General features: G+C 30.5%; 2 long non-coding RNA genes across 5 annotated transcripts; one reads left to right on the top strand and one right to left on the bottom strand.

The window, feature by feature from the left end:
* Positions 1–2609: 2609 nt before the first annotated feature.
* On the bottom strand, positions 2610–11013 carry LOC122569148. Of its 4 annotated transcripts, XR_006317346.1 has the most exons (7): positions 10808–11013; positions 10607–10731; positions 10382–10547; positions 9848–10127; positions 3125–3276; positions 2798–3025; positions 2610–2724 (listed from the first exon to the last, which is right to left on the bottom strand). It is a non-coding gene; the product is annotated as an uncharacterized LOC122569148 (long non-coding RNA). The 4 variants fall into 4 exon arrangements; XR_006317343.1 differs by having other exon boundaries at positions 10607–11013; XR_006317345.1 differs by having other exon boundaries at positions 10708–11013.
* Positions 11014–11268: 255 nt separating this feature from the next.
* On the top strand, positions 11269–12477 carry LOC122569150. The gene is made up of 3 exons (XR_006317348.1): positions 11269–11751; positions 12139–12256; positions 12336–12477. It is a non-coding gene; the product is annotated as an uncharacterized LOC122569150 (long non-coding RNA).
* Positions 12478–14365: the final 1888 nt, after the last annotated feature.

Below are 14365 nucleotides of genomic sequence, written 5' to 3'. Positions count from 1 at the left end.
GACATACGAAAAGATTAAAAAATTCCAACAGTCAAAGAGGAAATCGCCAGATATGCAAAAAAGTATAAAGAAAGACTCGCAACACACGCAAATCAGTTGGTTGCTGAAACGAATAAAACAATAATAGAAAGAAGACTGAAGAAGAAGCATCCTGCAGACCTCACAATAGAACAATAAGCAACCTGGAAGATGGAGTCCCGCGGGGAGTAACCATCCACATGCTATATTTTATCAAATATTAAATTATAATATTTTACCAAATGTCCTAATGGACAAATTGTAAAATGTAAACAAACAATAAATAAAAAAAATACGTATCCTATGTACGTATTTATCATTTTTCAAACAAGTGCCTCAATTATTCTAAAGAAATCACTTGATTTCAGTATAATTCTATACTGGTAAAAAGTGATAGCACGATAGTAATAAAATAAAATAAAATTTGAAGAACATAAACAAACGACTATGTAATTTCCAACAATTTACGTAGAGTCATAAAAGATTAGTATTTACACTTCCTGTATCTCTTTAATATTCATTTACATCGCATCAACGGCACTTACGCATTTATTAACAATAGCTACTGTAAGGGATGAATGATTTATGAAGTCTCGACAGCTACTGAATCCTATGCAACTCTTTAAAAATTTGTCTTTCTGCTTTTTTCTTATTTCACTCCTTACGTTGCATCAACCACAATTATGTGGTCATTGACGAGTAGCTGTTGATAATGAATTATTTTGGAAATGAATGATTCATGAATCTCTTAGATACAAGTTAACGAATTGCGTCGAGTTCTGAAAGAAGTTTATATACTTTGAGTCTTTTATAAACATTTTATCAATAATTCATATTTACGACGACATTTGGAGTATCTGAAACGCTCGAGAACCACAAAGAGAACTTCAAAACCTTTCTCCGGGAAGATTCATCAATCGTAATCGTTGCTGGGCATGCTGTTCAGTAATACAGGCGGCAACGCGTATGATTTGTCGTTTTCAAGGGAGAATCAGAAAACGATCGCTAATGATCTTCGGTACATCGTTCTTCTTCATTATCTGTACAGCCGACCAAGACATATTTCGCTCGGACGCATCGGCATTTTACCGTTTTCGTAATAAATTATGCAGACAAAGATGCGACGACTCACGCGTTCCGCATACGGAACAGGATCTTAATTATTCTCCTCGCCCGATGGAAATGCGATAGTAGCATGGAAAACTTAATCGTTCTCTTTGAAAAAATGGAAATAAGGATCATTAAAAGAAAGGGAAATCCCGTTGGCGTTACTTGTGTCACGGTTACTTGTGTACGATTACTCCGTTTGTTTGAGAGGAGTTCTGTGTATGATGCGATATTTGATAATATTTAAAAATAGCTTTGACGACGGGTTTAAAAGTTATAAATAATCAGTTACTTAGCGGCTTGGACTGGGGAATGACGGCTGCTACTTTTTATGAAATTGAAAAAGTGTTCGATTGAGAATTTCTATAGAAGAGATCGGGTTTACGAAGGGAAAACTTGATCAAGGCAATTATGTTTCCATAGTATGCGAAGGTTTGAAGAGTAACGGAATACTGGTCGATTCAATCGATCAAGCCAAATTTTAATTATTTTATTTCCAACGCGCTACCATCTGCAAGAGAATATACCTGTACATACCTGTCAAGTAGCATTTTTTCTGAAACAAAATTATGCAACAACATAAAATGGAAGTCATTTAGCATCTACTATGTAATTCAGCCACCCTATATATTAATAAATGCATTCGAAAATGTCATACAATAAAAACATAATTCAATTCGGTTCAAATATTTTGAACAAATTACTATAGTAAATAATTTATTTTAGTAATACTGTGTTCCATAAAACTAATATAAAATTCTCTCATTATAATTTTCATGCTGTCCTATAGGATCACTAACAGTTTATACCATCTCATACGCTCCACTGATATATTATTTTGTATTTATTAAATGACATGAAAAGAAATTGTTATCAACAATTTAAAAAAGTTTACTATGGGTATGTCATTTCAGTTTCAAAGTTTGTCGGCTGTTTAACAAAATTATTTTAGACACATCACGAATATTGTTATTTGTGTATTGTCACAAATCTGATGGAATAATTGAGAGTCTGAGTAGTCAAGAAAGAAAGTTTATTTACTAGAAAAATAGGCACTATATAATACTTGATAATATACTTGTATAATATAATTTACTATAATACTTTATAGTTACTACTCACAATAGAATACTTTATTTTACCTTCTCACTAACATAGCTCAGGACTATAGTAATACATAGCAATACGTAGATATCAATTACGGTGTGATCGGAGGAAATGAAATTATACAAGTGTACAAATAAATAAATTTGACAAAAGTTCGACATCATTTATTCCCCTTCTAAATCTATGGAGGTAATAAATGCAGAAAGTTCATACATATAACTTTCAAGCGGCACGTAATTTAAGTATTAAAAGTAGCAGAAATGCGCTTGCTGTTTCCATTAGAAACTTATTTTTCTGTCATTTAATTTTTACCATTTGCGCTGTTCAAGTTTGAAATTTCCGCGGAAACAGCATTTTGAAAGTGAAGCCCTCGGTTAACAAAATATTTGCTTCTTTGTAATTCCAAAATATTCCATTATGTGTGCATTGTGTGGTCGCATTTGAATATAATGTTTCCGTATCATAAGAGGAATCTTCTAAATGTCTTGCTACCTGTTGATGAAACAAAATCAAGTGCGTCTACACATCTGCAATCTGTTTGCACGCAAGTTTATCGAATGTAGACCTTATCTAGGAAATTTGCATTGGCTTTAGATCCTGGAAGGAGTATTTCCATCGACCGTACGGTTTACGTAATTGCCTTTTATCTAATTCGCGCATGATTGATGTTCCGCGATTACGTCTTCGCGAAGGAACTCTATTTGTCCATGAACTTCAACAGGCGTTCACGCGAATCACCGTAAGGTACAGTTGAAGATGTTTTGCTTTAACCTTGAGAGAAGCTCCGCAACACCTGCAGCAAAATTTCGTTTTTAAATTCATTCTCCTTTATCCGCCTTCGAATTTTCCAGAGGTTCGTACCTTTACATTTTATTCTTACAATTAGATATACCTTTTTAAAGTCCCATCTTTCATTTTCAATCTTCTTAACTCCTCTTTTTAATCTTATTGTAATTTTTCATTGTTTATTATTTTATGCAGTTGTGTCCATCTTTCGCAAAAATGTTCTCGAATTTTCTGAGATATGCGGGATTTAAACGCAAGCTAAAATGTTTATTTTAAATATAAATTAAAATGTTATAAAGATCGAGAAGTTTTTTAAAGAAAGGAAAATGTTATTGGATAGGAGAATTTTTAATTTGAATTGTACGTTAAAGTTTCAATTTTTATAAAAATGAAGCAAAACATTTTTGATGAGGCGAGAGCAGGATTAAATATGAGGAATTTCGGTCTGAAGATTTCTTATCTTCGAATCACTTTTATGGCGATTTTTTATTTTAATTGTATGCTAAAATATTATGTTTCTCAAAATCATGACATTTTTTTTTTTTAAGGAAACAAAACCACGATTAGATTAGAAGAATTTAATTTTTAATTTGAATTATTTATTGATTTCATATTCGTCCAGGATTTCTTTCCTAGATATTTCGTCTCTGAATTCATCATTTCTGATTTTATTTTTTGGTTTATTCTTGATGATTTGTCTTTGAGGTTTATGGGTTTATACATTCCTTTCTGTTCTTGTATTCCATTTGCGCTTTATATTCTATTTTAGATTCGTATTGATGTATTTCTCACCGATATCTTTAATCTTTTTCCTGAAATTACTCCGTTTAACTTTTCCCTCTCATTTATCGCGTAAAATCTTATACAATTGTCTTCCCAATTTACTCAAAATCTTTCTAGTATCAAATTCCTGTAAATTTCTGTAAATTTTAAATTACATACAATTTTCCTCTTTTTTCACCTTAAATTAATCTCTTTAAATGTCCTTCTTAAATTTTCCTTAGACCAGTGCTTTTCTTACCAACAAGTTTCTTTCAGATTAGAACAAAATCCAAGGCAATATTTAGAAAAAATTTACAATTCAAACGAATGGTCTTTTCATGGCATTATATCGAAGTTATAATAATGAATACAAGTAAATCGTTCAAATATCTAGGAATACATTTAGACACACGCCTTACATGGAAGCATCACATAAAATCAATAACAAACAGAATACGTGAAAGAATGAAGCAGATGTGCTGATTAATCAATAGAAAATCTAAATTAAGCATAACGAATAAACTAAATATATACAAAACAATAATCAAACCAATCTGGACATACGGAGTGCCACTATGGGGGATGGCAGCAATGAGTCACANGACATACGAAAAGATTAAAAAATTCCAACAGTCAAAGAGGAAATCGCCAGATATGCAAAAAAGTATAAAGAAAGACTCGCAACACACGCAAATCAGTTGGTTGCTGAAACGAATAAAACAATAATAGAAAGAAGACTGAAGAAGAAGCATCCTGCAGACCTCACAATAGAACAATAAGCAACCTGGAAGATGGAGTCCCACTGGGGGTAACCATCCACATGCTATATTTTATCAAAACTTAAATTATAATATTTTACCAAATGTCCTGATGGACAAATTGTAAAATGTAAACAAATAATAAATAAAAAAAAACAAATAAATCGTGAAATGTTGGCTTTGAAACAGACCAGCACATTCGTTCAACGTGACTCATTCTATCCTTTGAAAGCCTTTGTTCGATTGGTTCATTTATCATTCTAACACTGCTGTGTTCGAAGCTTCACGTGTCATATTTTCAGTCAGTTATCCAACTTCTTTCAATGTGCGCGGAGGTGAAATTTCCAACAAATTGGGTTTACCGCGTGTTTCGAGATTCCACATTTGGGCACATAGATGCAACTTTGCACAATGAAGCAATCGAGAAGAATATTCAAAGAGCAAATTGAATATTTGGAAACGTATTCCACTTCAAAAGTGAGATATTGTCCTCCACTGTTTGGTAGAAAATGGGTGGTGAAATCCTTGTGGAGTTAAAATTTCAATTAAGGTTTATTAACAATTAGACGTGAGTACGACTTTATACTCATTCATTGCCTTGTCATGCACATAATACGCAAAAGTATATAAAATTCAGAAATTAGAAAATCAAATGTAATTAAACAGCAGATCTTTAAATAAATTTACGGGAAATTTGCAAATTCATTTCGTGCACAGAATGCGCGCAAAATGTAAAAATATATAAAATATCCAACGCAGAAGAGTATTCGTTACGATATTCAATATGTAAAACATATTGTTTCTTAAGTTCTATTTTGTCATTCTTTGTTTTATTATTTTACTTATCTATTCATTTATTTTGTTATTATATATTTTGCTATGTGTTCTGTTTATAAAAATATGAATTCCCATAAACGTCTGCAGCCTAATATCAATATTTAATGGATAAAATAATCTCTGCCAAGATTTCATTTCTTTAATTATATTCATAGGAATATGAACTTCCGTGAATAGGCGCTGTTTAGTATTAAGTTATTACCTTCGTTCGTTCTTCATTCAGGAGTTGTTAACTAAATATGCTACTATCGCGTGAATTTATTTTTACCAAGGGGGATCCTCAAGATGATTAAATTAAATATATGGATCGTCTGTGTGTGATGGAAGTTGATGAAATTTGGCGAGGAATTATTTTGTTAAATTTAATTCGAGAAGGCAATTTATAGACGTACAGTACGCGTGTAGTTTTTGAATCTAAGGTTTATGCCGAATCAACGATTTGAAATACGGATGGCCAGTTAAAGTTGGCGGAATATCGACTCAGAAATCCAAGCCATCTTTCTCCAAGAACGTTCCGACTTTAAAAATAGTTGGCTCTTTCATTTTTATATTCGGTTTTGCATGTGACTGACAATAAGAAAGTGAGAAAAACAAGTTTAATAAATTGTCCATGTTGACAGCTTAACGATGTTCTGACTACTAAATTCAAGGAAAAGGAATTTTCGACCATCTAAAAATCAGAATTCGCCAGAAAGAGGATCGTCATGTGATAAATTATCATTCTTAAATTATGATTTACAAGTCCATTCCTTTTTCACTTACTTATAGATGAGTCTGTGCACCGTACAGTTTCTCGGTTATATTATTTCTTTCTTATGTATACATATACATGTATGCATCTATATTTGTAGAAAATAAATAATATCAACTGAACGTACATATAAAATTCATATAAAAATTACATCTCAGTTCTTCATTTTTCGACAAAACGTACTCGAATTTCCTATGTCATATCGTATGAAGATTTATATGTAAAATTAAGAAAAAGGTGTTATGCAAAGTTTAGCTATAAACACATTGTTATACAGTACAGTCGTGCAAAAATGTTGAACAATGAAATAAGTAATTATTTCTTTTCTTTTTTGTAGAAATGATTTATAAATTACAATCACTATAATTTGTGCAGAGAACTCAGGGACATTCAATTTCAAACTATTACTATTATTAAATCCTATTTAGAACCGAGTGTAAAACAATTTCCTTGCATAACTAGGTAAATTATAAATCCCAACGCGTTACTCCAATCGTTTTGCGCTTCAATGGGAAAACACGGTGTAGCGCGATACGTAGCTACACAGATTTACTTTTCGATCGGTAAATTATAATCGTTTCGGTGTTACTTTCTCTCGCAATGGAGGAACATTTATATTTACATGGAATTCGTGAGAGGCGTGTAAAGAAGCGTGGCTGGTCGAACGCGTTGTAGTCGAGGTGGAATGCAAGTCTGCCAGGGATTTACCAATCGACGCACGTATGCCTAGAAAATCCAATTTTTTTCTTATGGTACTCGATTACGCAAGTACCTGGCCGACGCGGCGGTTATAAATTGTTTTACCTCTGCGGCGACATTCGGTTCGAACGTGATTCACCCGAATTGTCGGGTCGGATAGTATAAAAACCGTTCCGAGGACGAGAAAAACTAGTTTACGGGATTACCAGTTATTCTGGATTTTTCGGCGAATTTCATTTCTGCAGATAAATTTCACGACTTTTTCTTTATCGATGAGAGGAAAGATAACGAAATGGTATATCAGAGATTGTAAGTTTAATAAAAATTGCAGCTCATTGGAAATTGAACAGATATTCGAAAGCTGGTATTTTTTAAATGAAATGTAATTTTTTTAATGATTTGTAATGATTTAGGAATATTATACGGATGAAATTGTTTCAGCCTTATTTAAAAAGTGGAAGTAAAAAGTTAAATATATTCTGTGGTGTGCGTATATTCGCAAACACATTTTCTATTGGCTTTATATTTCCTCTTTCATTAATTTGATTACTGTTCTTTTCTTTTTAAAATGTCATTCTTCCTTTATATTTTTGCACAGTACTTTAAAGTTTCATTCTTTCAAGGCGCTCTTTTTACCTCATAAAATAGTACAATTTCTATATTAAATATCTAATAGATATTTATTGCATTAACTTTACATTTTTACATTTATAATTTTATCGATTCATGTTCTTTATCATTTTGATCTTAGTATTCTTTCAATTTTATCTAAACATTACCTTAGAATTTTATATTTCTGAAAATATTTCTCTTAATTATTTACGTTTGGTAGATTGTACTATTTAATGTTTACGTTCTTCTAAATTGATCATTTTTTACAATTGGATGGGTAACCTTGTTTTTAATTTTTTTTCTGCGATAATTATACTAAATGAGCTAAAATCATACTTAATTTTTGTAGAATGATTTTAAACCCATTTTCCTTTAACATTTTTCTTTTTTCTAAGAATCGAAATAATTATAAAAAATGAACAAGATTATAAAATAGTAGTGAATGTACAGATAGTTTAATCAATTCGACTAATTAAAGAAAGAACAGGAATAGAAGATTTCACTTAATAGATATAATCGGTCATTCGATTCTTTATCGTATAGTACTCTGATGTATACATTTCGTTTCGTATCTATATGTTAAATTTATGTTTTTAAGGTAGTCATTCTTAAGAAGGCAACATTGTAATTTTCAAAAGGATATTGTTAAGAAAATTATATAATTTTATGGAATTATATAATTTTACAGATAAGTTAAATTAGCTTTACTTTATAAACGGTATTCGTTTAAAGCGCATTAAAATATTTGAAATAATTATATATTAGTAACATATAGCCTGTATTGATTGAAGAATTTGATGAATCGATTCCTCACACGATTAGAACGAACTAATAGCATTTAATATAAGATGTATAAACTAGTCACGTAATAGTATCAACAAGAATATTCGCGTTTCCCGATATCAGATATATTACATCACACGTTTACGTGTAACTTTCCATGAAACTTTGATAATTTATTTTATGATCGAACGAGAATCACGTTATATGTTATTTTACCCACGATTTCTGTCGATTACTTTCCTGTAAACTTAGAGGAAAGTGCACCTTTCTCGCAAGTTCTTCTACTGTCGGATTAAAGGTGTTGTTCATAAACCTTTCGTCGAAAGCTATTTTCCTTAATCTTTTCTAAAGTCCCAAATTCTCTCTGACGTAAGTAATACCAGGAACAATTTTTGTCACTCACAATACTGCGCCGTACAGTATATACTTTGATCGATGAATTGACTTCTTTAGTTTCATTTTTGTTCCTATTGAATGACCAAATTATTAAATTATTACGTATGTGTATTCATTATTAGTGAAATTCTATCTTATTTTTTATACTATATGCATATATCAAATTTTGTTAAAAGTATATTATACATTGAAATTTATGGCAAACATAAATTTACTTCCAGTATTTCATTTTAATCATTTTCATAGATTATGTGCAGTTGGGTTTGTTCTTCGAAATCGTTTATCTTTTGTTTGAGATTTCAAAGAAACATTTGATATTCCATTTTTCATGACTCATTTTCTATCGTGTTACGTAAAGATTAACTTTTAACAAATTTATTCAGTTACGAATATATTGTATATCCATAAATTTGTAAATTTTGTGTATTTTGTAATATATTTTTGCGCATTTCATGTATTCTCATGTAATTTTCCGTAATTTTTTAGAAAATTCAGAAATGTTTAAAACATTATGCTTTTAATTGATGCACTTTCACAACTGATTTTTATTCAAACTTTTTTTTTTGTTTAATTTCATAGAAAGTGTTTTATCTTTGGTGGTACATCATTTTTAAAAGCAAGAGTAGATAAAATTTCTTGTTGCATTAAATGAACATGCATAAAATGTCTGAATAAGAATACGTTTAAAATAGAAGTTAAAAATTTATGCTTGATACTAAATATAACTATAACTAAATATAACTTAGTATTCTACTAAAATTAAGAACGCAACTTATCTAATTCTAAACAATTAAAACATTAATTACAATTAAATTAAATTACATTTAATAGGAAGTGTTTTTCAAATCGATAAAGATCCAGTGAAGTTAAAATCTGGTAAAAATATTCAACTAAATTAAAAGTGCAAAGCTTTAAACGCTTCGTGTCGAAAAATCAACGATTAAATAACGAATTACAATTGAGATGACAAATATTTTAACATTCTGTGTATGTTATTACCTATTCCGTCTGAGAGAGAATTTAGGTAATTAGAGATTCTTAAAGAAAGACAAAATTTACTTTTGATCATCATTTGTTCTCCTCCATAAATATCTATGCGTCGCAAAAAGTCCAATAACCTTCGGCCGATTTTCGAAATCTTTGTTTTTCTTTGGCACTAGCTCGGTCAACATTCTTCGCGGATGTAGTTGTGATTGAGTTGAAATTTACGCACTCCGAGACCATGACCCACCTTGATAAATCGTTTGTAACCGATTCCCTGCTTCCACATGTTTGGAATGATCGAATGATCGCACGACCTTCATCGTGTCTCGTCCTCCAAGTTATTTTAAAGTCTGCGTGCGTTCAATCTTTACAGGTAAACTGTTTTTTTGAAATCAAATAAAGATTAAACTATTTGATGGATGTCACTGACGTGGATCGCGATTATAAATACTTTTGTTTGTAACAAGTCCAAAAGATTTGGATATTCCTCTTGCTTAGTAAGCAGCACCAGTCGTTAAATAGTAAATCTATCATGTAATAAAAGAACTTTTATGAAATTATTTAAGTTTGATTATTTTAATATGAAATTTACCCATTTTTCATGCTCTAGAATATTTCGGACCATGCAAAGAATTTAAAAGTACGATATAATAATAATAATAACAAAAAATAATAACAACATATTGCATCATCCATACATTCTACTGCTTTCGGATATAATATAGTATATTCTGGAATTTAAAAGTGTAAATGTTGAAGTAAGCTCTGACATGATTTTTACCTGTTTCTGTCAAAATAAATATATCATTTGAAGAGAAACAGAAAGATGAATTTGATGAGTTCATGGTTTTAATCTAAAGCAGTTTTGTTTTTTGTTGTCGTTAAAGCAACAGTTGTTTTTATGAATAAGATCTAGATATTTTTTATGCCAGTAGTTAAACTATTCTCTGTAAAAAACATTAAATTATAAGAATATTCGACGTAAACAACCATCTCGTTGCCTAACCTCCAATTTTTTCCAATTGCTCGACCAAACATGAGAACGTACACCGCTCAGATGGCAGGCTATGTCTCAGTTTCTACAAAAAGGATCAAGATGCAACCTACCCTCTTTTCTTTCCGGACACTAAGCTATGCAATAGAGAAAACTTCATAAAAATCCATAGTTTAAATCAATAGCTTTTACATGATGCGAGTACAAACATACAAACGAACAAATAGGCAAGAATTCTAGAACTAATCTTTTGTTTCTGGATGATTGCTATATTTCTTTTAGATTGGCGTTCGATATCACGAATCAATTGTTAATTAATGTAGGTTTGGGGTTGATAATTAATCGATTCACACAGATTCGATTATACTTGGTATATTTCTCCGCCTCGTACAACATTTCTTAACACACAGGATACACTTAGTCTATTAACACGTGATCGACTTCTAAGACAAAAGAACGTCGTTAAAAGTCATACCAACTTAGCTTGTAGTAACTAGCGATCATGCCAACTTAACTTTTCTCAACATCAGATTTCTCTTCGCAACACATTGAATATGTGGTCGATGGAAATGAAATATATACATATTGTATACGTATTGTAAACGCGGATCCATTTGTCATTCTAACGTGTATTTTGTGAACACTTTTGCGAATAAAAACCGTATTCTCTATAACCGTGTTCCGTACCCTAAACAGTCTTTAAGAACTTTCTGGTGGGGCTGTTTAAAGACTTTGGTCCACCTAGCGCCTATAAATAATGTGCTGTTTTTATGACAACGTACAATACGAAGCATGGAAGGAATATTTGAAAATTTATGATCCACAGATATGTTTCGTGTAAAAATGGAAGGAAGACATGTCGAACGTCTACAAATATGAAAATTTGTGCTACATTTCCATTTTATAGAGTGTGTAGTATATCCAATATAATATTAAAGAAGCTCAGTCATGATATCGGACGCTAATGAATAATAGAGGTTGATGTTTTATATATATATATTCGTATATTTGTATGTCGTATTTATTTTCGTATAGTTTTCCAGAATCTATGTTGATTAGACATTTTCATTCCTCTCGAGGATACCCAAGTAGGTATTATAAGTCCTTTAAGCATCGGATTTCTTTCTTGGGACACTCTATATACTACAATTTTATTGGTGAGATCTTCTATATTTATATATAGCAATATCAGTCAATTAGTCAGAGTTTTAAATTTTAACGCACTTTCTACATTATATCAATTATACTAAAATATTGATACTTTCAATTTCATTTAAATGACAGTTTTACATTTTTAATCTTAGAGAAGTATACATACAGTATTGATATAATATATATTATTTATATATATATATATATATATATATATATATATATATATATTATATATAAATTGCATATTGTATATTCTAAATGCATTTTAAATATTCCATCAGATTTTCTATACTGCTACTTTGTACTCACCTGTGTTCACCTTTTTACAATATTTTTTCATGATTATTATCTTTAATATGTTGTATAATATTTTTCAAAACACTTTTTAGGGTCATTTCTTAAATTGATGTTTCCACACGTGAAACGAAACCGAAGATTTTCATTACTTGCTCTTACATCTTGATATCGTTAACCGTAATCAAAGAAACCAATCTGTTGACCATTATCGTAAGTTCTCGATCGTGACAATTTCAATTCACTCTCGCCCTTGCGTTTTCGCTATTAACAACTTCCTTTACTATCTCAGATCGAGCAATTAAACCGACGTTTATGGTAGAAACCGGTCAACCTCAACCCTGATTCGTTCGTCTTTTCTTTCTGAAGCAACGTCACCGAAATTTCTCAATTCGTTCACTGAAAAAACACCTTGCAACATGATTATAACATCGTAAAGGTATTAGAATACTCATTGTTAGTTTTTACATGAATTTGAATACTCATTGTGTAAGTTATTAGAGAATGGTAATTGGTCAGTAATTCCACTTGAAAGTATTTAGAAACAGAGACATTGTGCTACTTGTAAAGCGGAAATAGAAATATTTCTCATTTGAAATATTTTCTAAGAATATGGTATAAAATATTTTGGTTTTCTAGGATTTTAGATTCATAGTCCATGTGCTTTTGTGAACAAAGATTTTTCAGAGATTCCTTTACTTTGAGTAAAGACGCTTACAGATGATTTCATAGTGATGGTACGAAATTCAGGATTCATAAATAATAAAAATTACTGAATCAATCTAAATATTTCAATTTTTAAGAATTCTTTGTTCACAAAAGCACATGGACTATGAATCTAAAAACCTAGAAAACCAAAATATTTTATACCACATTCATATCAATTTTCACATAAAATATACATCATAATAGGTATTACCATTACCAATAGGAACAAAACGAATCGTATTAGCATCTTTAATAGCGTTCTTGTCGGATTAAAAATATAGCAGGAATGTTAAATATGCTTATTTTGCGACTAAAATACTTTAAATTAAAATATTGGCAATTAAAATACTAAACGATAGGTATTTCAAATTATTCTAACAATTGTTTAAAAAATTAAATCTTTACACTGTTAAATTAAAAGCACAAAAATTTCTTTTACATTTAATGTTAATTACATGTAATTGGGACGTTGTAATGGTGAATGATGTAAGGACCAAAGATGAAGATTTTCAGTATAAATGAAAAGCACGTACTCGTTAATTTTGGCACTTACATCGTTTATCACTTGGACGCTATATGCTTTTAACATTTACCACCTTCATAAATCAATAGGATAAATAGATAAATGGCACTTTGGTGTTTTCCAACTGCGTATAGTTTACACTTACATTTCTAACTTTATCTTAAAATGAATTCTCGTATTTGCTGTTTCTTACTACTAAAAAAGTAATTTTTGTTCCTCTTTGATATTTATACTCCCTTCAAAGGAAACTTATTTACTTTCGATAAGATTACAAAATGACTTATAAACCATTTAAAAAGGACTTTAAGCAAATAGTTATTTATAGAAATTGTTGAAAGTGTACGCAATATTATGTTGGATTGCTTGCAAGAATTATATAAAATTCCTGCAACTTTAAAAATATAGACTGAATACAAAACTAATGAAACGGTTTACACAAATTATCAAATGTTTCTATAGAACACGAATATTCGTCGCATTTGTGAATTTCTTTACGTTTTTATTTCTATATTACACAATATAGTTTATCTTCGGGTAATAACTTTTAAATATTGTTAAACATAATCTTCGCCCAGTAAAAGCTTCGTATGTTTGAAGAATTACGATAATTTGTGTTCTAGAATTAAGAGTTGGTACAAATGACTCGTTGAAAGTGAAAATTCAACATGTTGAAAAGTATTTAATAGCGCATTTAATTCGTGACGATGTAGTCAGTTGTAAAAAATATTTAGTTTCAATATGTTATATGAAACTGACTGATTAACGGTTTCGTGTAATAATTAGCGAGTGATCCATATCATTGTATACTTTATTAATCGTTGTGTGATTGACTTGACGCTTCAATGCATGAAAATATAATTATCGCTGGACATAGATGTGTGTTTTGACATGGGATCTAATGATTGAAAGATGGTTTGTTACACAAGGTTGTAGGTAGGTATGCTTTGAGAAAGTTTATCCAGGAAATGGGTGACCCTGTATGTTAGATTGAAACTGCCGCATCAGAATCAGTAATTATTCGCTTCGTTCAATCTTAGTTATCCTTCAAATGACATGATTGAAATTGTTCTTCTTGCAATTTTGTTGCACAC

This window comes from Bombus pyrosoma, linkage group LG7 (genome assembly GCF_014825855.1).
Source record: "Bombus pyrosoma isolate SC7728 linkage group LG7, ASM1482585v1, whole genome shotgun sequence".
NCBI classification, from domain to species: Eukaryota; Metazoa; Arthropoda; class Insecta; order Hymenoptera; family Apidae; genus Bombus; species Bombus pyrosoma.
This window is presented reverse-complemented; position numbering and strand designations above follow the sequence as displayed.